General features: G+C 36.7%; 1 long non-coding RNA gene across 1 annotated transcript; it reads left to right on the forward strand.

Annotated features, from left to right (window-relative positions):
- The first annotated feature begins 6,178 nt into the window (after positions 1 to 6,178).
- LOC126925670 (uncharacterized) lies at positions 6,179 to 10,788 on the forward strand. The gene is made up of 2 exons (XR_007714057.1): positions 6,179 to 6,512; positions 6,583 to 10,788. It is a non-coding gene; the product is annotated as an uncharacterized LOC126925670 (long non-coding RNA).
- The last annotated feature ends 13,357 nt before the right edge of the window (positions 10,789 to 24,145 follow it).

Below are 24,145 nucleotides of genomic sequence, written 5' to 3' on the forward strand. Positions count from 1 at the left end.
CTGAACAAAAAACCAGATCTTCTGGACTTTGCAGTTACAAAGGGACTAAACACAAATAAACTAAAAATAACACCCAACCTCGAGCTCAGCTCCGATCATACACCCATAATAATTGAATACAGAAACAAACCAATACACTATAGCAAACCAGAAACACTATGCAATAAAACCACCAAATGGCAAACTTTCAAAGAAATAATAGAAAGCAAAATAAACTGCAACATCCCGTTAAAAACTCCTGAACACATAGAACAGGCAGTAGCAACATTGACAGCAACTATTCAAGAAGCAGCAAGGACAACCACTACACCCGAATCAACCAGCAGACAAACAATAACAATCCCGCAAGAAATACTCGACAAAATCAAAGAAAAAAGAAAAGCAAAAGCAAAATGGCAAAAATACAGAACCCGAGAAAACAAAAAACACTTAAACAAACTTGCAAAGGAAATAAAAAACAAAATAAAGGAGCACAACGATAACGAATTCGCAAAGTTCATAGGGACACTCTCCACACACGAGAACACCAACTATTCACTATGGAAAGCCACGAAAAAAATAAGGAAGCCAATAATACCCGTCCCGGCAATCAGGAAAACAGATAACACATGGGCAAGAAGCAACGAAGAACAAGCTGAAGAATTCTCCAACCACCTCTGCAACACATTCACACCACACATTATCAACAACAGCAACCTCAAAAGTCATACGGAGGAGGATCCACAAACCACTACTACCACAGCCGACAAGGTATACACCATACCTAAAACATCGGCACAAGAAATTAGAAACATAATTGATAAAACAAAAAACAACAAAGCGCCAGGAATCGACCTAATCAATGGTAAAATCTTGAAAAACCTTCCGCCAAAAGCAATAAGACTAATGACAATAATATTCAATGCAATTCTAAGAATTCAATACTTCCCCAAACCATGGAAATTAGCACAGATCAAAATGTTACATAAACCAGGCAAAGACCCGCACCAAACTGCATCTTACAGACCAATATCACTGCTTCCAGTATTTTCCAAAATACTGGAAAAAATAATATATTGCCGGATAAAAACAATAATAGAGACAAAAAAACTAATACCGGATCACCAATTTGGTTTCAGAAACAAACACTCCACGATAGAGCAAATGCACAGGCTTATAAACGAAATAATAGTAGCACTAGAAAACAAGGAATACTGCACAGCCCTCTTTATAGACATAGAGAAAGCATTCGATAAAATTAACCATGAAAGTCTACTACAAACAATTAGAAAACAATTCCCGGAGCAAATACACCAATTAATAAAATCCTACCTAAGCAGCAGAACCTTCGTAATAAAAATCAAGGACACACATTCTCAAGTTAAAGACATCAAGGCCGGGGTACCACAAGGAAGCGTCCTAGGCCCAATACTATACACATTATACACGGCGCACATACCAACAACTACCAACAGCACAGTATTGACATTCGCGGACGATACAGCTATACTAGTCAGGCATACTAACCCAGAAACGGCAGTCAAAATACTACAAGAACATATCATAAAAATAGAAAATTGGCTACAAGAAAAACAAATAAAAGCAAACCCCAATAAATGCAACCATATTACATTCACGCTACGAAAAAAGATACCACCAAACATCCTATTGAACGGCACGCATATAACACAAACAAAGCATGTCAAATACCTAGGACTCCATGTAGGTACACATCTCACATGGAAACTACATATCAAATCAATAGTAGAAAAAATACAGGAAACAAGGAGACAAATGCATTGGCTAACAAGCCGAAAATCCAAATTAAGCATAGAAAATAAATTAAAAATATATAAAAAGATTATAAAACCAATCTGGACGTACGGAATACCATTATGGGGGACGGCAGCAATGAGCCATATAAACAAAATAGAGGTAATACAGGCTGAAATCCTTAGAACAATAGTAAACGGACCTTGGTACGTCAGAAACGAAGATATACGGAGGGACCTGGGAATCGCAACGGTCAAGGAATAAATTAGCAGATACTCAGAGAAATACAAATCAAGAATAGCAACACACCCAAACCGGCTAGCTGCGGAAACGTACAAAACCATAAACATGGACAGAAGACTAAAAAGGAAGCACCCAGCAGACCTTATAAAGGACATATCCTAGCAAACACGAGGATGGTACCCCGCTGGGGGTAGCCACCAACATGCTAATTTAACTGTTAAAAAATTCCACCAAATGTCCAAATTGGACAAATTGTGAATTTCAATAAATAAATAAATAAAAAAAAAAGAATCTACCGCATCGACTGTCACATCCTAAAACTAACAAGAAACCACTTCGCACAAGCTGCGAAGGTAAAAGAAAATAGCTTAATCTTCGGTTGCCTATTTCCAAACGACGCATATTATAAAAATACACTGATAACAGGCTACATCCCTCCGAAGCTTTTCTATACCTAGACTACAGAAATTATCTCCAAGACCAAAATAATATGCCAATAATATACCATATACAAAGAAAAAATAGGGATTAAATCAATACTCTAGGAGGAAAACGTAGATAGACGGACTGCAGACACTAGGTGGAGATACAACATGGTCCTCCCCCAAAAAGACACAGAAGACAAGCACAAAAAAACATAAAAAAATATTGGTGGATACCAAAACCATAATAAAAACAACAAGAGCCACAGAACGGCAACGCTCAAATCTACCACCGTATAAAATTGTAAATATGTAAATACTGTAAATATGTAAATAAATATTGTAATAATTCCACAGAACACCCCTCCCTTCCCCTCCCAGTCCACCCTCTCCCATCCCTTCCCAAATAGACTAACTAACTGTCCTGTTTTTGCGACCAGGTTTTCAGGACAGAAATGGAAAGAAAGAAAAAACAATATCGTACATAAGCACCGCTCTACAACGACTTAAATTTAAGTTACAAATATAAACCTAAAAAAAAAAAAATGTAATATTGTATGGCTATGTCGTACCGTCGCGTATCGGTACTTTTACCTGAACCACCTCACAACCGGAATTCATCGTTTATAATGGAAAATACAAATATGTAATCTGGTAATAATAAACAAAAAAAAAAAAAAAAAAAATGGTTAGCGCTTTAGATTACGAACGTTCGGGACCCGGGTTCAAATCCCAGCGACCGGAGTCCGATTTTTCTTCCACGCATCTAAATTAGAAGAAAAGCAGCAGTACCCCAGCAGCGACATTCTACAACCAACAGCCGTAATTATCACGGAGAACACTTACACCTCAGATTCATCACGCACTAGCCTGAGTTTAAACTCTACTATGTACAGTTCACACTCTTCCGTTTATACTAAATAATGCAAAGAAACCTATTAAACACAAGCTTAATAGATATCTTTAATCTACTTCCATCTTGAGCGTTAATACCGTTCAAGGTCAGCAACCTCAACCAGCCAATTGCAACCCAACTGATCGTCACCTAGCTGATAGATCGCAAAAATTATCTTCTGTTTATAATATATATAAACGAAAGTTATGTAGTTATGGCTAGTTTAATGCCCCGTGCACAACTGTATATGCGAGACTTTGTCTATTATAACTATTATAAGTTTAGGTAATAAACAACAACATAATTTTTTATTATTTAAACATTGATATTCACTCTTAATTAAATTATAAATTTTTTTTATTATTTAATTTGTACTTTACAATTTGTCCAGCTGGACATTTGGTAAATTTTTCTAGCTTAATTGCTATATAACATATGGATGGCTACCCCCAGCGGGATACCATCTTCAGGTTTGATTATTTTATTTCTTTAGTGAGGCCAGTGGGGTGTTTTTTTTTAGCCTTCTTTCTATGTGATTTTTGCTCGCTACAGCAGCCAGCTGGTTTGGATGTGTTGCTGTCCTTTCCTTATATTTTTCTGTGTTTTTTCTTTTATTTATTTAAATAAATATTACTAGCAATAGAAAAGAAACAAGACTGTATAGCTCTTTTCATGGACATCGAGAAAACATTTGACAAAGTGAACCATGAAAATCTTTTACAAACAATTAAAAAACATTTCCCGGAACAACTCTACCACTTACTCAAATTATACCTGACCGACAAAACCTTTGTAGTAAAAATAAAGGATGTATATTCTGAAGTAAAGGCATGAAGGCAGAGGTACCGCAAGGAAGCGTCTTAGGCTCAATATTATACACATTATATACGGCCGACATACCAACATCTACCAACAACAAAATACTGACATTCGCGAACGACACGGCTATACTAGTCAGGCACGTTAATCCAGAAACAGTAGTCACATTACTACAAGAACACATCACAAAAATAGAAAATTGGCTATAAGATAAACAAATAAAAGCAAACCCCAGTAAATGTAACCATATTACATCTACACTAAGAAAATGGAAACTACCAAATATCCAATTGAATGGCACGCACATAACACAAACAAGGCAAGTTAAATACCTAGGACTCCACTTATAGTCCAATCAAATTAAACATAAAAATAGTGATCAAAGTACAAAAATTCCAACGGAGCTAAATTTTGGTAGAGACCTTGGGTACACCTGTAGAAATAAAGTGCCAAAAATCCCCATTGATTCCATGGGTGCTAAAAAAGTTATTGAAGGTCAAAGTAAAAATTTTCGGATCTTTTGAATTTTTCTTGAAAACGGTAAGTTTTATCGAAAATATAGCTCAGACTAAAATTGTAGATCATAAAATTATTTACAGAAATGTTCCTCATACTTTTCCCCTTAGAATCACCATTCCTAAGATATCGCCATTCTAAAAATTGAAGGAGTTACATTCTTTGTCATGGATCAAACGTCTCGATACTCCTGTCAACGATCGAAATATGTAAAAACAGTCTATTCATTGCGAAGTATTCCCTCCTAAGGTTCAGTTAAGAGGAGAACTAACTCGTAATTGCATGATCGATCACACTACGTAGCTTTTAACACCTTAACCTACAACGTCGAGTTAGATTTGTGGTACGTCTTTCAAACATAAAAAGCACGAGGTAGACTCGTGATATATTCTTTAGGCTAAACATAAGAAACACGTCGTGGTACGTCCTTCGGATTACATGCGACAAACATTTTTTTTGTTTGGCCGTATTCTGATGTCCATATATTTTTCTGAAAAAATATTAGAAAGATACCCTTAAAAATCTTGTTCAATAATCAGTTGTTAGTAATTATTTATCAAATATCTTGCAACATAAAATTAGTTGTTTGCACAACTTCAAACGTTCAGACAGACCGTGAAATGGTTCGACATCTAACTGACCCTACCGATAGTTACGGTATGTGCTGTTGGAACTTAAATCGTAAGGCAAAGGATTAAGATCTATTTAACAACTACATTATCACAGACGAGTTCAGTTTCAACATGATTTTTATGGTCCTTGATTGTCGGAGTCTATCTATACGATTTGACTTCCAATAGTTGAAATATGCATGTACATGTACAGATGTATAACATAGTAGTGGCACAATTATTAACTATTATTAAGTATATAATAAGTATTTGTAACTGTAAGGAAATAGCCTCATTCTATAATTTTCTTCATAATTCTTTTTCAAAGCTTATCCTTCTTCAGCATCATATTCCCACATTTTAATAAAAATTATAATTCTTATTTATGTATTCATATGTGATAAAGTAACAAGGCACATTCTTCTATTAATAAAGAAATATACTTTTGTACTTTTTTTAATGACATTTTTCATGTGAATTATAATTTTCATGTTATATAACATAAAAAAAGGATGTGGAAGGGATGACTTTTAAAAAAGAATCTGGTTGTAACAAATTCTTGATTGTTTCTGAATTGTAACAATTTTTTTTCTTGACTAAAAAGATTGCGGAGAAGAACAATTCGGGTTACTAGGAATAATTAGTGCATATTTTCGTTACATGTATTTACTTATTAATCAAAGTAATTGAATTACATTTTTGCTGATATTTGACTGGCATAGAAACGCACGTTTCTTGGGCGTTATGTATGTGACGTCACTTTAATCCTTGTACAAGGTTAGGTGTGATCGAATCACTGAGCCTTCTCAATATGGTCTGACTTTAAGGGGAAATACGCGTCATGTATGCCCTACTGTTCGTGCTCAGTATAGCAGGATAGTTTGCTACGAAGAAAAGAGAAGCTACGATTTTCGGCAACAGCGCCACATGGTTGAAATCGCTTAAACTCTATCTAGCTACTGTTCGAACGAAGCAGTCCTTTGTAGGATTCGATCGCGGGAGGACTTGTGAATCGCTCATGCGAAATAGTTAATTTGCGAGTTAATAATTTGCGTTCGGATAAGTAAAAATAAGTAAAAATGTTATCTTCGAATTAACTGTATCGTTTGTATTCTTCATTATATTGCACAAACAATCATGCTCGTTCTTTATTCATATTTTTTTCATTCAACTTCATTTGGTCTTATCTGGATAAAGATTCCCATTATTTTGTTCGTCACATGGAATCAACGCAGCATCCTCATTGTCCTTCGTGTAAGTGTAAATTATCTCGAATTTGGAAAGACAGTTGGATTATCGAATAACATTATTTCTTTTGCATTAGATTCTCCACTGGTAAATTTCACCTCAAACAGTTGAGTAGGGTGCTGCCCAACCCCTAGGAAAAAGCAAACAATTCTCAGCTCTCTATGTAGAGGTCCAGGATGGATCTCTTAGCTCAAGACTAGCCATGATGAAGCTGATTATCCTCTTTCCTGCTTATATCAGAGAGGTTGTAAAGGAAACAGAACTATATGGCGGAGAAGTTGTCCAAAGTGAGTACTTATGCCATACTTTAGTATGCCAATAACAAATCGGATAAGCCGCACAATCCAATAAAGCTTCCGTTAACAAGACTGCCAAAATTCTGCGAAGATTTTGATAAATGCAAACACATGGCGGATTTATTCGAAACGCTAATGATAGAGTACGAATCTATAACGAACAAAATGCATTTACAGTATTTGATTATGTCTTACGAGAATGAAGCATGTGCGACAGCTTCTGCCCTCAGTGTGACGATAATTTTAAAATCGCATGGAAAACGGTGAAGGAGAAATACGAAAACAGAGGAGTTTTGATTTCTTCACTGTTAAGCTGTACAAGCTGTTGAGGCTGATCACACTAAGTTCAAACAAACTTAGCTTTATTCCGTCAGCTTTATTCCGCAGCTTTGATTGTAAAATGAATAAGGCGAGTTCGATTTTAATTCACTTATTCCCGCCGAGATTTGACGCGGAGTTAGATGAGGAATAGATGCGAATGGAAACTATGGAATATCCGACGTGCGAATAACTAGAAGAGTTTTTAGTCGTTGTTAATCAGAAAAAAAGCAAAGGATCTTTCACTGTCAAAAAACCAGCAGAAACGCTGAAGAAATACCACGAGCACAATTATGTCTGGTTACATAATATCATCTGGTAGATTATTTTATCGTCTTTAAGGCGTTACCTTCTGCGTTGCCAAAGCGGGGCAGCTTTGTATTGACCATTTCGTGAATTGTTAGAAAGTGTACGGGCAAGCGGACCTATCGCGCATGTGGTGCAGACCTATCATACCTTGTTGCACTAGAGGACAGCGCTAAAAAATACCACAAAAGCCAGGCAGGGTCATTTTTCTAAAAATGAAAAGGTTTCGAGCAAACAATTCATTCTGATTTCATCGCCGCCGGAGAAGAAGGAAAAAGAAGATATGGTCACCTCTGGTCACCTTCACTCCAACGACGAATGTCTTGATGAACGTTAATAAGACACGTTAATAAGAAAGTTAGAGAAACAAGACATTAATAAGAACATTAATAAGAAAGTTAATAATGATTCAAGGAATATGGTCGCTTCTCGTAAGGATTTCGTTCGTGTACGTCACGAACAGCATGCGAATAGCCCGGTATTATTATGGTACTATGTTAATATTAAAAATGATGTTTTTGACCACCGTGTTAATGATAAAGATAGCGAATTATCATCGTTTGAGTGAAGTGATCTCGTGCACCCAAACTCCGCATCAAATCGTCATATCGACGTATTGATAGTCGGAATGACTTTGGCGGAGTAGAGGCTTTGTTTTAACCGTGCTCGGTTGAATTCCTCCCAGGCGACTGGTCAACCACCTGTTACAACCTGCATTCACGTGAGTTTTTGTAGCACATCGGATACGCTTAATATAATATAATATACGCTTATATAATAATATAATATGTCAATTCTAGGAAATAGAATCGATTTCCGCGGAATCCCTCTATATTTGCGAGGATGAGGAAAAAGGCAGACATTTCGCGGCCACCTGGAAGCGTAATGCGACTGGTCATTTCTTCATTAAGTTATCGCCGTTAACCCGAATTTTCGCGAAAATTCGGTAACGATGGAGGGATTCCGACGCAAGGAATTCGTAATTCATTTTTATTCGTCATTACTCGCTCAGTTCGTTCAGTTTTTGATACGTTGAAACCATTTCTTCGTAGTATGGATCGACGTTGTGAGACAAGTCGAATACGTCTTTAAGACGATTGCACAGTTCCGCAAACGTATCGAAATTTTCGACGCCATATTAGCGCGGCCGCGAATCTTGTTTGTTATTAGTTTCGTTGAGATTCGTTTTCACGAGGCGGCAAAATACCGCGAGCTCAGTGGCAGATCCGGCAGAACGAGGGAACAGAGTCTATGGTTTCTTTCAACGAAAAAGTTAGGATTTCGATCTAAAAAGTGAATCGTTGCGAGGTCGGGGTAATGAAATTCACTGTGTTCGAATCCGAGATATTTAACGCGGAGACTTTTGAATTCGTTGCGCATTTGTTCGAGATCGGTTAGCACATTTTGGCTTTTTGCCACTTCTTTTTCGAATTGTCAACGTTCCTGATCGAAGCCGTGCTGTTCCTCGCAGAGTCTTCTTTCTTTTTCTATAATATTAATTGCTACTGGACTGTCAAAATACCGTTTCGCTCGCAGCTGTGTCGGAGGAATGGTTCTTGTCGTTGTAATAAATTTCAAGTAAGCACAATGCAAGATATCAGTTATCAAAAAAAAAAAAGAATGCCGTTATATATGGGTACAGAACTACGCTTGTTTGTTTTGAAGCTTTGGGAGCGCGTAGGGTATGAAATCGTCAGGTGAAAACGCATGGTTTCCTTTTTCAGCGATCGTCTTCTTTTTATTGTTCTTGACTAATTATACTTCTAGCAATAGCTAGGTAACGAGTGACATTTGACTGTAGTCAAGCATATATGTCACTCTGTTGCCATTCTCATATGTTTTTGCAAGTGCTGATTCCATGTTAAGTGGACGACCCTGCGTGCTCCAAACTACATGTATCCATAACGCGTATGTGTAAGTTCTCAGTTGGCTAAAGATCAATTGTAAAGGCAGGGGAAATAATACGCATAACTCCGTTGCTTCGTGTGAAATCCATCGCGATACGCGTACTTCATTCTAATTTTATTTGCGTATAATAACCTTCCTCCTTATATCACGTCGGAAATCTCTGCTGGGAATCCGATTGTAGGAGAAAAGATTCCGCTAATCGAAATGCCAACAGAATTACAAAATATGGGGTCCATTTCATTGTCTTCGGTAAACACTACAGGTTCAAGTTTGAAAACTATCCTTTGCAAAGAGTAGATATTGAATTTCTCTCAACGGTTTGCTTTCAAACTAGTAGAGTTAAAACACGAGCCCAGCTCGTTAACGCAGCTTTGTATTAGACTATTACTTCCTTGAGGAGTTGGGCAACATCAGTTGATATTGGCAACGATGTGATAACATGAGACCTCTCGTCGAGTTCAATAATTACGACAAAACGCCCTAACTAGGCCTCTGGAGTCAAGAGGCCGAAAACGCGGACGATGCCGTCGAGGAACGACTCTCTCTCAAATCAGAACCGTCCAGTCATTGTCGAGGTTCGTCGTACCATCGTCGGATACCTTGACGTTTTCATTCTTCACATGAAGCACATGCAAAAGATCGAAAGATTTTACGTTCAGTCACATATGATGTAACCGAAGCGCAATCTTAAACTACGTTTGTGTCAAAATTTGTATGTTGAGTGACAGAGTGAGTGCTGCGACATCGTTTTGGTTGGACGTGTTTGGGTGATCCGCTGGGACTATACGTGTCGGCCACGCGTATCAAATATGTTGAGTATGTGGAATTGTTAGTTCAATCGTTTAGGCTCTGTGCGTAATAGTTCGAGATTTTTTAATGTTTCTTTGTAGCTTCTCGTCGCGAGTCCTCTGTATTGAACAGATTTATCGTTTGCGTGATTAGCCTGCAGCACATTCGTGCAACAGATCCTAACTTCAATCGTATATTAAATTTTCGAAAGAAAATATATATCCAATCTGAAGAGGTTCCGAAGTTACTAGAAACACACGAGGTAAAATGATTTACTGGGTTTACTTATCGACGGAGAAACTCGCGTGCTTTGTACGTAAGAGAGAAAGTCGCCTCGCGAAGTAGCGGAAAAGCGTACACACTCGTCCAAAATATATCGCTAGCCCAAACAGCACAAAGACATTTTATGTATATACGAAAGACATCCGTGCCGAACATTCTGTGCTGAATATTGGTAGGATGTTCTGAGAAGGTTCATGCCACCTGTATATCCTCGTTACGCTCTTTAGATGTTGTAAGAAGGTCCCATTTCTAAAATGGAATGTCCTGAAAACGTAGTGCATCAACAATCTTCAGAACATTTTCCCAATGCCCGAAAGTAATTTTTTAAGCTTTTAAATGTTCACAGAGATTTTAAAAACGCTGTGATAATATTTCCGGCGGTTTATAACAAACGGTTTCCGAATGTTTAAAATTACTGAAAAAAACGACTTCTATACTTTTTGAGAATGGTGTAATAATCTAATACGGTACGACAGATTTTTTTAGGAAATTGATGTTTGTATATATATAAGAATAAATAAATAAAAATGTCAGTTATTATAAACACGTAAATTATATACTATAATTACTAATTAATAATTATACATATAATAATACCATTAATATATAATGTATATATAATATATAACAATAAAAATGGACTTTCGGTTTGGTTCGGGGGGAGGGGGGAGGGGGGGTTAACACGTAGAAAGAGAGCTCTGTGGAAAAAGTGAACTGTGAAGGGAAAAAGGAGAAGGAAACACAAAGTGACACGAAGAAGGGAAAATAACGGGTGAGCATAGGAGGGGAAAGTGAAAGAAAAGTGAAAAAAAGTCAGGAACGAGAGGAAGATATAAATTAGAGAAACTAGAGGAGATGAGGTTAGGAAGTCAGAAGCGCGGCAAACAAAGTAAGGTAGGGAAACAAAAGATGGCAACAAACAGAGGAAGATCAAGGAAAATGGGTAAAGCGGAAAATAAGGCAGATTCCAAAAACACATTGGATAAATACGGCTGATCCGAAAAAGAGACTCCAACCAGGGAGAGAGGAATGGAGGTAATGATGGCAAAAATTGAGAAAATGGAAAGAGGGTTCGAGGCAATGATAAAGGAAATAAAAGGGATATTTGAAAAGCAAGTTGAAGAGGAGATGAAGAGAGAAAGAAAAAGAACAGTGGGAAAGGGGAAAAAGATCTATTGGGCAGAATCAGAAGAATCGAGGAGAAGAAGGACAGAGCAGAGAGAGAGAGAGAGAGAGAGAGAGAGAGAACAGAAGAAAGAACGTAGTAATAAAAGGAGTAGATTGGAATGAAGGTAGCAATGAAGGAACAGTAAAGGAGTTCATAAGGGAAAAAAAGAAAGTAGAAGCAAAAATAGAAAGAACACAAATGATAAGGGTGGGGAACAAAAACACAATAATAATGGCGATGATGAATTCAATGGAGGGAAAAATAAGGGTAATGAAGGAGAAAAGAAAACTGGAAAAGGGGATATACATAGATGACGACCTGACAAGAAAAGAAAGGGAGGTACAACAACAAATAAGAAGAATAACCAAGGCAAAAAGGGAAAAGGGCGAATATGTAAGGATTGGATATAAAAAACTAAAGATAGAAAATAGATAGTACAGATGGAACGAAAATGAGGAGAGGCTGGAGGAAGAAAGAAAGAGTGAGGAAGAAAAATGAAAAAGAAGGGAATAAGAGGGAAACAACAAAGAGGATGAAAATGTGCTTTTGGAATGTAGCAGGGTTAATAAGTAAGGACAAAGAGGTGTAGAAATATTTGAAGACATTCGACGTGATCGGACTCACGGAAACATGGATCGAGGAAGGCAATTAGGAAAAACTAAAATATAAATTACCCAAAGAATACGACTGGAAATGCAGGGCAGCAACGAGAGTAAGGAAAGAAGGAAGAGCAAAGGAGGAATAATAACGGGTATAAATAAGGAACTGAGAGAAATAGAATGTAAGGAAATAAGTGACAATATAGTGGAAAGAAAAATAGAGTACAATGACAAGACATATAGAATAATGGTAATTTATAATCAAGACGCAAAAGGGGCATGGAAAGAAATAAAGGAAAGAGTAGACGGAAGAGAAGAGGAAGTGATAATCATCGGCGGAGACTGAAAACTAAAACCGAAAGTTCATCCAAAGTCGAATGGTACGGACTAAGAAATAATAAATAAAAGAATAATAATAAAAATAATAACAACAAATCTATATTTCAATAAATTACATTTATTTGTAATTCTATACCGTCTATCAATGTATTATTAGATACCGATTTGTTGCGATTAAAATATAAAAAATTGATTGCACTGCCACTTTTTGAATCTAAAATTCCTAGTGCGCGTATAAACTAAACATGAAAACTTAACGATGTTACAAATAATTACGGGATTGGAGATATTGTATTTCTGCAATGAATGTTCTTAGAACATTTTAGCTGTTTAATCGTCTCTAAAATCTACAAATGGGTATTCTTAAGACATCTGAAATTTCGTTCTTTAGATTTACGAGACGAATGTTCTTAGAATATTTGAAATTTGGACCTGAGAACATCAGTGAGGTTTGCGAGAGGAACGTTCCTAAAACATCCGAAATTTAAGTCCTAAGTTCATTCGTAAGATTTCAAAAACAAACGTGTCTAGAACATACGAAGTTTGTCTTGTGAACATTCTAAGGATGTTCAAAATGGGCGTAGAACGTTCTGATATAAACAGAACATAAAATGGATGTTTTTTGAATGTTCAGCACTATCTACGAATGTTACCGAAAGCACAAGTAAACAGATAAGTGCTAGTGAAACACTGACTGAAGTTGTAGATAAAACAGTCAATAAAATCTTAATTCATTTCAGAAATGCGACTGAAATTCCCTAGTCTAATTTCTCATTTCTCATAATGCCATTACCAAATATAAAAAGGTCACTCTCTAGCGTATCATCCACTACGTGTTCCGAACAACTTCCCTAAAATAGTAAACAATTTACGGTGAGTAAACTAGTCAAAAAAATTTTACAAATAAACCAAGGATTTCTTTAGAGACAGAAACCACTACAGAAATGTGTTTAATTACATCCGGTTGATGATTATATTTTGAGCAATTCGCAAAGATTTTCACTCGATTTTAGAGATACTGTGCAGGTGTAGTGCGAGAGATCTTCCACGCGAATTATCACGTAACTACTTCGAACATTTAACTTAATACAGTCGAATCTCTTTCAAGTATAAATACAGTACGGAACAAGCCAGGATAGACACGTAGACGGAAGAAAAAATTCCTGTTTACTTCGCGAAATTCTATTATCGACTGATTGGTGGAAAAATGATAGAAGTTAGACATGTTATTGGGGGTGGACATGTGAACTTTTTGACGTAATATTTTCTTGAGATGGAAGGGGTGAAAGAATAAGTAATTGACTATAGCATGTTTCGAAGAAGCACATGGTTCAACCCCTATATATCGATTACATCAGGTAGTAACAGGGCTTGAGGTGACCATGTGTGACATTCGAGTGTTTGACTAATAGCAGGCTATAAAACAATAAAGCGCAGTGAGTTTAAGGAAAGAAGGGGAAGATATGCTATTTCCAAAAATCCTTATCGTTGGGTTGTTCCTGATTATGAACGGTTTTCTTACAGAAGGATCTCTGAAAAGTCGCCTTACTAGTGTTGTCAAACGTTTGAAAATTCTACATTCAGGCGAAAGAGTTGACTCTAGTGATCACTCTAACAACCTACATGACACGCGATTAGAAACTGAATCATCCAAGTTCGTTCAAGATAATTAATGATAAACATAAATAATAACACTGAAATCGAATTTTCGAAAATTCTTTTCTGAAATGCTAGAATTACACGGCAATAGTAAGTAGAAATTGAGAAGGTTCCAAAAGTGGTAGATATATTAATTTGTATGGAATCATGGCTTAAAGTAGAAGACAATATCCAGTTTGCAGGTTTTTTTACATATAGAAAGGATAAAGCTCAACCGCGCGCGCCACAGCGAGCTATACGTTTCTCACCGCAGTGGACAAGCCAACCTGTAAGCTGTCCACTGTGCATTTTTCCAAGTATCAAGGACTAATGTTCACTACTTAACAAACAAACAAAAATAAAAATTATTTAAGTGGTCAATTATATTTTGCGATAATAACTTTGCTTAACGATTTCACATATTGTTTATACAAAACATCAAATTAAAAGTATATATTAAAAGTATAAAAAAATACAGGTAAAATTAAAAATATTAAAGATCACTAAAGATAATAATCATATGCACACATAACAGGTCTATATTTCATGTATAAATAAAACTACTTTTATGTTTTATATTGCATTAATTTCGTCACATCATTATAGTAACGATGGTAATAATGAAAGATTTATAATTGTTGTAGTATCTTTATTACAATTGTAGGAATGTTATATTATTAGTTTGTAGGTAACAGTATGATTAATACAATATCGTTTGCACTCCCACGAAATCGAATATAATACCCCGTTTCACGTATTCATTACTCACTACTTCTACAACACAACACAACGATCTTCACACGACAACGATAAATTCAACTCTGACTCCCTCAACTCTTGTTGCGACGTTTTCCATGCTCACTTTTTCCCTTAACATCCCTTGATAACGCTCACAATACTGCTTGACAACGTTAACATATCTTAACAACAATATAAACAATTACCTCTCACGCCACGTCCTTCCCTGATGTCACACTGTCCTACACAATTAGTTTATCTACAATGGATTAAACAGGGGTTGCTTAAACAGAAAACGATAGTTGTTTAACGTGAAAATACAATAACGTACTATAATTAAGACAACTAAATAGTTAATTTGCAACTCTCATCACCACGGTTCCAACGCTCTCTCACGCAGACCACACTCTCTCGGCAACGCAATTCGCACTCTCTGACTTCTCGATTCACACTCTTTGACTTCTCAACTAACACTGATTGTTAATTCGTCTTTCTCCCTTAGCATCCCTTTGTCTTTTCTCTTAGCCCCATCACGAACGTGTCCCGCAACCGCTCGTGGCCAGAGTTACGCAGGCCTTTTCCGCGTAACTATTCGATTGAAGAACCGACAATACATTGATGAGCCTGCCGGCACTTAGGCTTTCTCGCGATATTGTTTATGGTTCGTTCGATATCTCTTAGGCCTCTCGTCCACGATACTACACTACTGACATTTCTTCAAATTCTAATCTTGGCGCGACCACCCGTGGCGCCCACGATGCTACCGACAAATTGAGTGCCGGTTACTGGTGACCGCCGTGGCATTCGGATGTCAGCAAAGTTTCTGATGAGGCCACGTAACCCATATTTGAGTGTCGCTTATTTGACTACTTGCGAAGGATCGTCGTAGGTATTTGAAAAACTATTCCATAATAATAAAGCTGTTGAATTGTTACAAAAGTAATACGAAAATGCTTTATTAAAAAATTATTTAGAATGTAAAACTTTAAAGCATTCTATACATAACTGAGGTTGGTCGGGACAATTTGGACAATAAGTTGTTGTTTTCAAAGTTGTCAAATTCTTTTGTGCCTTTGTTCGGTTCATTCGGCATCTTTTATTTGCATAACATAGTTTGCATGTGCATCTAATGCTTCTTCCGGAATCATTTTTCCGAACGGCGATATTATGCCGATTCCGTCGAGGACAAGGATTTTTTGTATTTTCAGACAATCCTAATAATTTTGCAACTAATAATTGTCTAAATATTCTAATATTTATATTCTTCTTTGTTGCAATTTTGTAAACCGTCAAAGCGTTTACAACAGAAGTTCCCAGAAGGAGTTGAATCCCAAGTTTTCTGTACCATTTGATTCCTTTTCTAATTGTGGTGGCATAAAAAACCATTTGGTCGGAATAATTTATACCACACTTTTCTTCATTATATTCAACAACAGCTAGTGGTTGGTAATGTTGCGAACAAACGAAACGAAAGATCATTTTTGAGACCACCACATGAGCGACTCGTGTTATTAAAATATCGATGGGAGCACCTAACAGAGAAGGGTTGGTACTGCTGCACGTGTGGCCTGACGGAGATTTCTTTGAAAACACGTGTGGCAGTCAACGTATTAAGACCGCCGGCGGCGAAAGATTGAAGTATAAAATCCTATCTCAATCTAATCTTCTGTGCTATGAACATTTCTGACAAGTTAGATATAAAAGTATGTGATAACACCTGAGGAACATGAGTCACTTATTTGGATAGGCATAGCCATAGAGAAAAGATATTGCAAGCAAACATTTTTTAAAGTAACATCAGTCCACACTGACTGAAAAAAAAACTAACAGAGTAACTCGGATTCAACTAAGCGGCGTTCTTTTTACCCAACCCCTCCCCCCAATTGTTCTTTTAAACAACTGTCACCCTAGGACGACTATAACATATTCATGAAGAAAATAACACAAAATCCAGTATTTCCAAAAAAGCGAAATACACCTGGAACTCTTTTTAGACGGTGGATAGGTACCACGTAAAAAATTCGTGTAAAAGATGTCAGGAAACAATTGATTTGCATAAAGGTATAAAACTTATGTTAAAATAAAACAAACAATGGAAAAAACAATTTAAAAATAGAACTGCTTCCAATAAAACATTTTATCCAATAAACACATAAAATAAAAAGTAATGTGTTGTGAACAATTTTTTAAATGTTTTCTTCAAAATTCGACATTTTATTTGTCGCCATTCTACCACATTACAACGAACATTTGTATTTATAATGAGAGCTTTGGGATTCCTTTGGAATTCCTCCGTTCCAACATTCAATTCGCTTGAAACTGTGGTATTAGTTGGATTTTAGTCACAGATAAATGCAACAACAATGTAACTAACTTCATCCATTGAGATATGTCATTTAATATTAGACTGTCCCAAAAATGTCTTTCGCTATCTGTACGCAGCTGCTTTATCTGGCTATGTTGATACAAACATGAAACCTAATCTGTCAAATGTTGTGATCTCTATCCTCGATTATCTTCTAGCTGTCGTAGGTTACGCTTCATTTGCATTAAAACAAAAAATGTTGTGCATCTATTATTTTCTGCTAAAACGAAAGAAACTTTTAGGGCAACCTAATGTATTCTTAGCGAAAGATTTCTCACAATGATAGAAAATAATTTGTTTCTAATTGTGTAATAAACATATGCCAATACAAAGATTCATAGTTTTATTTGCCCCAACGACTTGTTCGTTCCTTCTGTCTATTTTGACCTTTTGAGAAATGTATACTTCATGGAAACAAGTCAAACAAAATATTTGACGTATTTGTAATAATGATACTTTATTCTTAGTACGAGATAAGATGTTGGACAGAATACCTCGGTTTAATACTATTTGAGCAACCAATTTTCGGAGCGCAGATAAAGCTGGAAATGTGTACTGATTTTCCCTTAAAAAACAATTGGCTTCTAGATTCACAGTCCCCAGTTTTTTTTGCAGTACATATATCTTCCACATTCTACTTGACTATTTCTTTTATAACTCATTGAGATTGTTTTAGAATTTGTTGTTTGTTTGAGAGATTGTTTTAGAATGAATATCTTTTTGAAATCATTACATACGTTTTCTTTGATTACAAGTTCTATAATTTGGGGTTTCTTACTTCTAAATTCTTTCAATCTTTTTACAGCATTTCGTTTTCCGGCAGTACCGCGTGGGCAAGCGACCTAAACGGACGTGCGAAACAGTGCTCCAGTGAAAGTGAGGCAAGAGGGAAGAGAAAGCGACAAAGTAAACGCCCATCGACAAAACGTGGAATCATGCAGATTCCACCAATAAAAATAAGTAATTCAGGAGAAACATATTTCATAAATAGAGCTACAGACTCTACATATGTAGAGAAAAAAGACGATATCATGGAAACAACACAATCCGACGGGGAGGAAAATACACCATGAAGAAAGCTGGATGGTGGCAACCTCCAGCAAAAAACGGAAGGTAACCCCGCTCGCAAGCGCGAGAAAAACTGATACATTTGAAAAAAAACAATGGCTTCGAGATATCAAGCTGCATAATCCATTCAGCGCACTGCCAGAAGAGGCAGCAACGGACCCAACGGAAAGTCCGACAAACCGCATTCCCAAACCACTACCGATATACATAGATGCGAAAATAATTGACCCCCTCATCGAACTACTAAACAACACTGCAGGGAAAGACAACTATGTTATCAAACAGATAAAAATAGACCAGGTGAAAGTGCAAACCAACACCCCAGAAATATACAGAAAAGTGACAAGATCACTAAAGGAAAAAAACGCAGCGTATCACACTTTTCAGCTCAAAACTGACAAAAGCTACAAAGCAGTAATCAGGGGATTGCACCCAAAAACAGATACCGGAAAAATAAGTGAAGAACTTGCGAAAATCGGACACCAGGTAAGGACAATTAATAACATTAACAAATACGATACCAAACAAACATTACCGCTATTCCTAGTTGAACTAGAACCTAGAAACAACAACAAAGAAATATACGACATAGAAAAATTACTAAACACAATAGTAAAAGTGGAGCCACCTAGACATAAAAAAGAAATCCCACAATGCATAAGGTGCCAACAATACGGTCACACAAAAAACTATTGCAATAGAACCCCGGCATGCGTTAAATGCGCAAAAAATCATCTTACGATACACTGCCAATCCACGGCAAAAATAGAGGAGGTTAAAGGCTACAACTGCAACGGAAAACACCCAGCCAGTTATAAAGGTTGCGAAGCTAGGAAACAATTACAACGCAAACTGTTCCCGCCCCTACGAAGCAGGACAATCACTAACATACAAGCCCAAAAGGACAGCACAAAACCCGAAATAATACCAAATACAGAGCAAGCAACGCACACCAAACCCATCAGCACCAACACCATTGGTAATCTAAGCTACGCTCAAGTAACCAGCCAATCGACACACACAGACAACCAATACTACAGCAATAGTAACAATGACACTGCAGAAATCAAAGAACTGCTCAAACAATCCATAAAGAACACCGAAATGCTAACCAGAATGATAAGCGAACAAAACGCAGTACTCAGACAGCAAACCCAACAAATCACAGTCATGCTAGAACTAATTACAAACTTGCTAAGCAAAAAATAAAAACGGACACTCTAAAAATAGCAGCCTGGAACTCAAACGGCCTACAACAACGGGCCCTCCAAATTAAAACATTCATATACAATAACCATATAGACATACTACTTGTCTCAGAAACACACTTCACTACAAAAAGCTACATGAAAATACCATACTACGCCATATATGATACCAAACACCCCTCAGGAAAGCCTCACGGAGGGACAGCAGTGATAGTCAGAAACGATATCAAACATTATCTACACAGCCAAGTTAACAAAGAATATTTACAAGCAACCACGTTTCAGTTCAAACTAGCAGCAACTACTTCCAGTTGTCAGCAGTATATGTGCCTCCGCGACACAAAATAACAACACAAATGTGGGAAGAATACTTCCAGGACCTAGGGGACAAGTACATCGCAGCGGGAGACTACAACTCAAAGCACACGCTTTGGGGGTCAAGAAACATTACACCTCGAGGTAGAACACTGGAAAAAAACATTAGAAATAATAACCTCAATATATTATCCACAGGAACACCGACACATTGGCCGACTGACCTGAACAAAAAACCAGATCTTCTGGACTTTGCAGTTACAAAGGGACTAAACACAAATAAACTAAAAATAACACCCAACCTCGAGCTCAGCTCCGATCATACACCCATAATAATTGAATACAGAAACAAACCAATACACTATAGCAAACCAGAAACACTATGCAATAAAACCACCAAATGGCAAACTTTCAAAGAAATAATAGAAAGCAAAATAAACTGCAACATCCCGTTAAAAACTCCTGAACACATAGAACAGGCAGTAGCAACATTGACAGCAACTATTCAAGAAGCAGCAAGGACAACCACTACACCCGAATCAACCAGCAGACAAACAATAACAATCCCGCAAGAAATACTCGACAAAATCAAAGAAAAAAGAAAAGCAAAAGCAAAATGGCAAAAATACAGAACCCGAGAAAACAAAAAACACTTAAACAAACTTGCAAAGGAAATAAAAAACAAAATAAAGGAGCACAACGATAACGAATTCGCAAAGTTCATAGGGACACTCTCCACACACGAGAACACCAACTATTCACTATGGAAAGCCACGAAAAAAATAAGGAAGCCAATAATACCCGTCCCGGCAATCAGGAAAACAGATAACACATGGGCAAGAAGCAACGAAGAACAAGCTGAAGAATTCTCCAACCACCTCTGCAACACATTCACACCACACATTATCAACAACAGCAACCTCAAAAGTCATACGGAGGAGGATCCACAAACCACTACTACCACAGCCGACAAGGTATACACCATACCTAAAACATCGGCACAAGAAATTAGAAACATAATTGATAAAACAAAAAACAACAAAGCGCCAGGAATCGACCTAATCAATGGTAAAATCTTGAAAAACCTTCCGCCAAAAGCAATAAGACTAATGACAATAATATTCAATGCAATTCTAAGAATTCAATACTTCCCCAAACCATGGAAATTAGCACAGATCAAAATGTTACATAAACCAGGCAAAGACCCGCACCAAACTGCATCTTACAGACCAATATCACTGCTTCCAGTATTTTCCAAAATACTGGAAAAAATAATATATTGCCGGATAAAAACAATAATAGAGACAAAAAAACTAATACCGGATCACCAATTTGGTTTCAGAAACAAACACTCCACGATAGAGCAAATGCACAGGCTTATAAACGAAATAATAGTAGCACTAGAAAACAAGGAATACTGCACAGCCCTCTTTATAGACATAGAGAAAGCATTCGATAAAATTAACCATGAAAGTCTACTACAAACAATTAGAAAACAATTCCCGGAGCAAATACACCAATTAATAAAATCCTACCTAAGCAGCAGAACCTTCGTAATAAAAATCAAGGACACACATTCTCAAGTTAAAGACATCAAGGCCGGGGTACCACAAGGAAGCGTCCTAGGCCCAATACTATACACATTATACACGGCGCACATACCAACAACTACCAACAGCACAGTATTGACATTCGCGGACGACACAGCTATACTAGTCAGGCATACTAACCCAGAAACGGCAATCAAAATTCTACAAGAACATATCATAAAAATAGAAAATTGGCTACAAGAAAAACAAATAAAAGCAAACTCCAATAAATGTAACCATATTACATTCACGCTACGAAAAAAGATACCACCAAACATCCTATTGAACGGTACGCATATAACACATACAAAGCATGTCAAATACCTAGAACTCCACTTAGATACACAACTCACATGTAAACTACATATCAAATCAATAGTAGAAAAAATACAGAAAACAAGGAGACAAATGCATTGGCTAACAAGCCGAAAATCCAAATTAAGCATAGAAAATAAATTAAAAATATATAAAACGATCATACAATCAATCTGGACGTACGGAATACCATTGTGGGGGACGGCAGCAATGAGCCATATAAACAAAATAGAGGTAATACAGGCTAAAATCCTTAGAACAATAGTAAACGGACCTTGGTACGTCAGAAACGAAGATATACGGAGGGACCTGGGAATCCCAACGGTCAAGGAAGAAATTAGCAGATACTCAGAAAAATACAAATCAAGAATAGCAACGTACCCAAACCGGCTAGCTGCGGAAACGTACAAAACCATAAACATGGACAGAAAACTAAAAAGGAAGCACCCAGCAGACCTTATAAAGGACATAACCTAGCAAACACGAGGATGGTACCCCGCTGGGGGTAGCCACCAACATGCTAATTTAACTGTTAAAAAATTCCACCAAATGTCCAAATTGGACAAATTGTGAATTTCAATAAATAAATAAAAAAAAACCATCGCATTCTACCAATGCAATGTAATGCACTTGATCAGCTGTTTTGGAAATAGGTGGACCGGTCGAAGAGGACCTGTGCTTTGGCCTGCTCGGTCCCCAGATTTAAATCCTCTCGACTTTTACTACTGGAGACACATGAAGACACAGTACGGCAAAATTTTAAAAGAAGAGTCAGGCTCTGTTTACAAGAAAACGGGGACATATAGACATCTTATTGTAATTGTTTGTGTTTTTTGTGGACACTCACGATCGGGACAATTGTGGTGCGAATGTGATTTTGCTGTGGACACTCGCGATGGCAAAGGATTACAGGAAACTTTAATATTGTCTACTCGGACATTTCATAGGGAGGTTCTCGATATGCTCTTATGGATTTTCACGAGTAAGCAGGTTTAATGCTCAATTTACCATTTCTTTTGCAAAACGTCGTGCGGGGTTGTTTACATTTCAGAATATCATGGTCATTTCTTTCGTTTATACGAAATAAGTTGCCGCTCATGTGTCGTTCGGATTGACCATCACCGTGCGCCTCGCTGTATAGCCTGACCTCTCTTTATTCATATAAGGAGGATTACTCACATGCAAGATATTTTTAACTGTCGATATCCAAAAAACAAAGTCGAAAACGCAATTATTTTATTCTTGGTTTTCGTCTTATCTCGGCATCAAGAATCATCTCTTAAATTTTTGGAAAGCTGTAGCCGAACATCATGTATACATAGGTCGGTATTGTTTTTTTGTGAGGATCGGGCTTGCTAACTAGGATCGAGCTAAGAATAATATTTTGTTCGCAAGAACTATTTATTATAGCACTAAGGACATTCTCAAGGAGGGAGAGTGTTAAGCGAATGCTTTTCTTTTTTATTGAATGTCAGTGTGATAAAGATACCTAACACGAATATTAAGGCCTAAAGTCGGCAGTCATTGAATCAGGAATAAGGAATAAAATTTTATTACCTATTCGATTTTTATTCCTTATTCATTTTTATTCAAAATTATTATTTGCAATTCATCTTAGAGAAAAACTTTCTATTAGTCCATTTCCAATAAATAATTCTTCCCTCTTATGAATCGATTTGCAATTGACAATAAAATTTTAACAAGAGAACATAATAAACGATTTAAATTACGTTCATAATGTAAAATATTGTACAACTATTACATATTTTGAATGTATATATTATATTTTATGTATATATTATATACATGTCGGAAATGAAAGGGACACCGGGGCCTTCCCTTTGGAATTTTTCAGAAAATCCCTAATATTTTAGTCTCTATAATTTAACTCGATTGTAATTGTCCGAGGTTTGTGATAATGAGTTTGGGCTCGAGGCGACAACCAGTCGCCGAACATAGCCGCGGTCAAGGAATGAACGTTTTGTCTAACAAAGGTATGGGGTAATAGTATAGCTCGTCTTAAAAAGAAATAGTTGGAGCGGCACTCGACAGTAAACATTCCAAGTAGAATTTGAATTGGATAATATGTGTAGAAGTTAGAGAATACTCATTACAGAAACACGCAAAAAGAGAGTTGTCACGTCCCGCGCGTTCCGTAGCGCGAAAGTAAAATTGGTAATTTCTTTCAAATCAAGGTAATTTAAAACGTTTATTTGAAACCGTGTTTGCAGTATTTGAAGTAAAAGGCAGTTAAAGCAGCTAAAAGCTATATCTTGCGAATATATATTTTTAATATATTTTAAATATATTTTAATATACTATAACCATATAAAAATTCGGAGTATAATAATTGTTATTTTCGGTATTAAAATCATTATTAACCATTTATTTAATTATC

The sequence above is a fragment of the Bombus affinis genome, chromosome 16 (assembly GCF_024516045.1).
Source record: "Bombus affinis isolate iyBomAffi1 chromosome 16, iyBomAffi1.2, whole genome shotgun sequence".
Taxonomy (NCBI): domain Eukaryota; kingdom Metazoa; phylum Arthropoda; class Insecta; order Hymenoptera; family Apidae; genus Bombus; species Bombus affinis.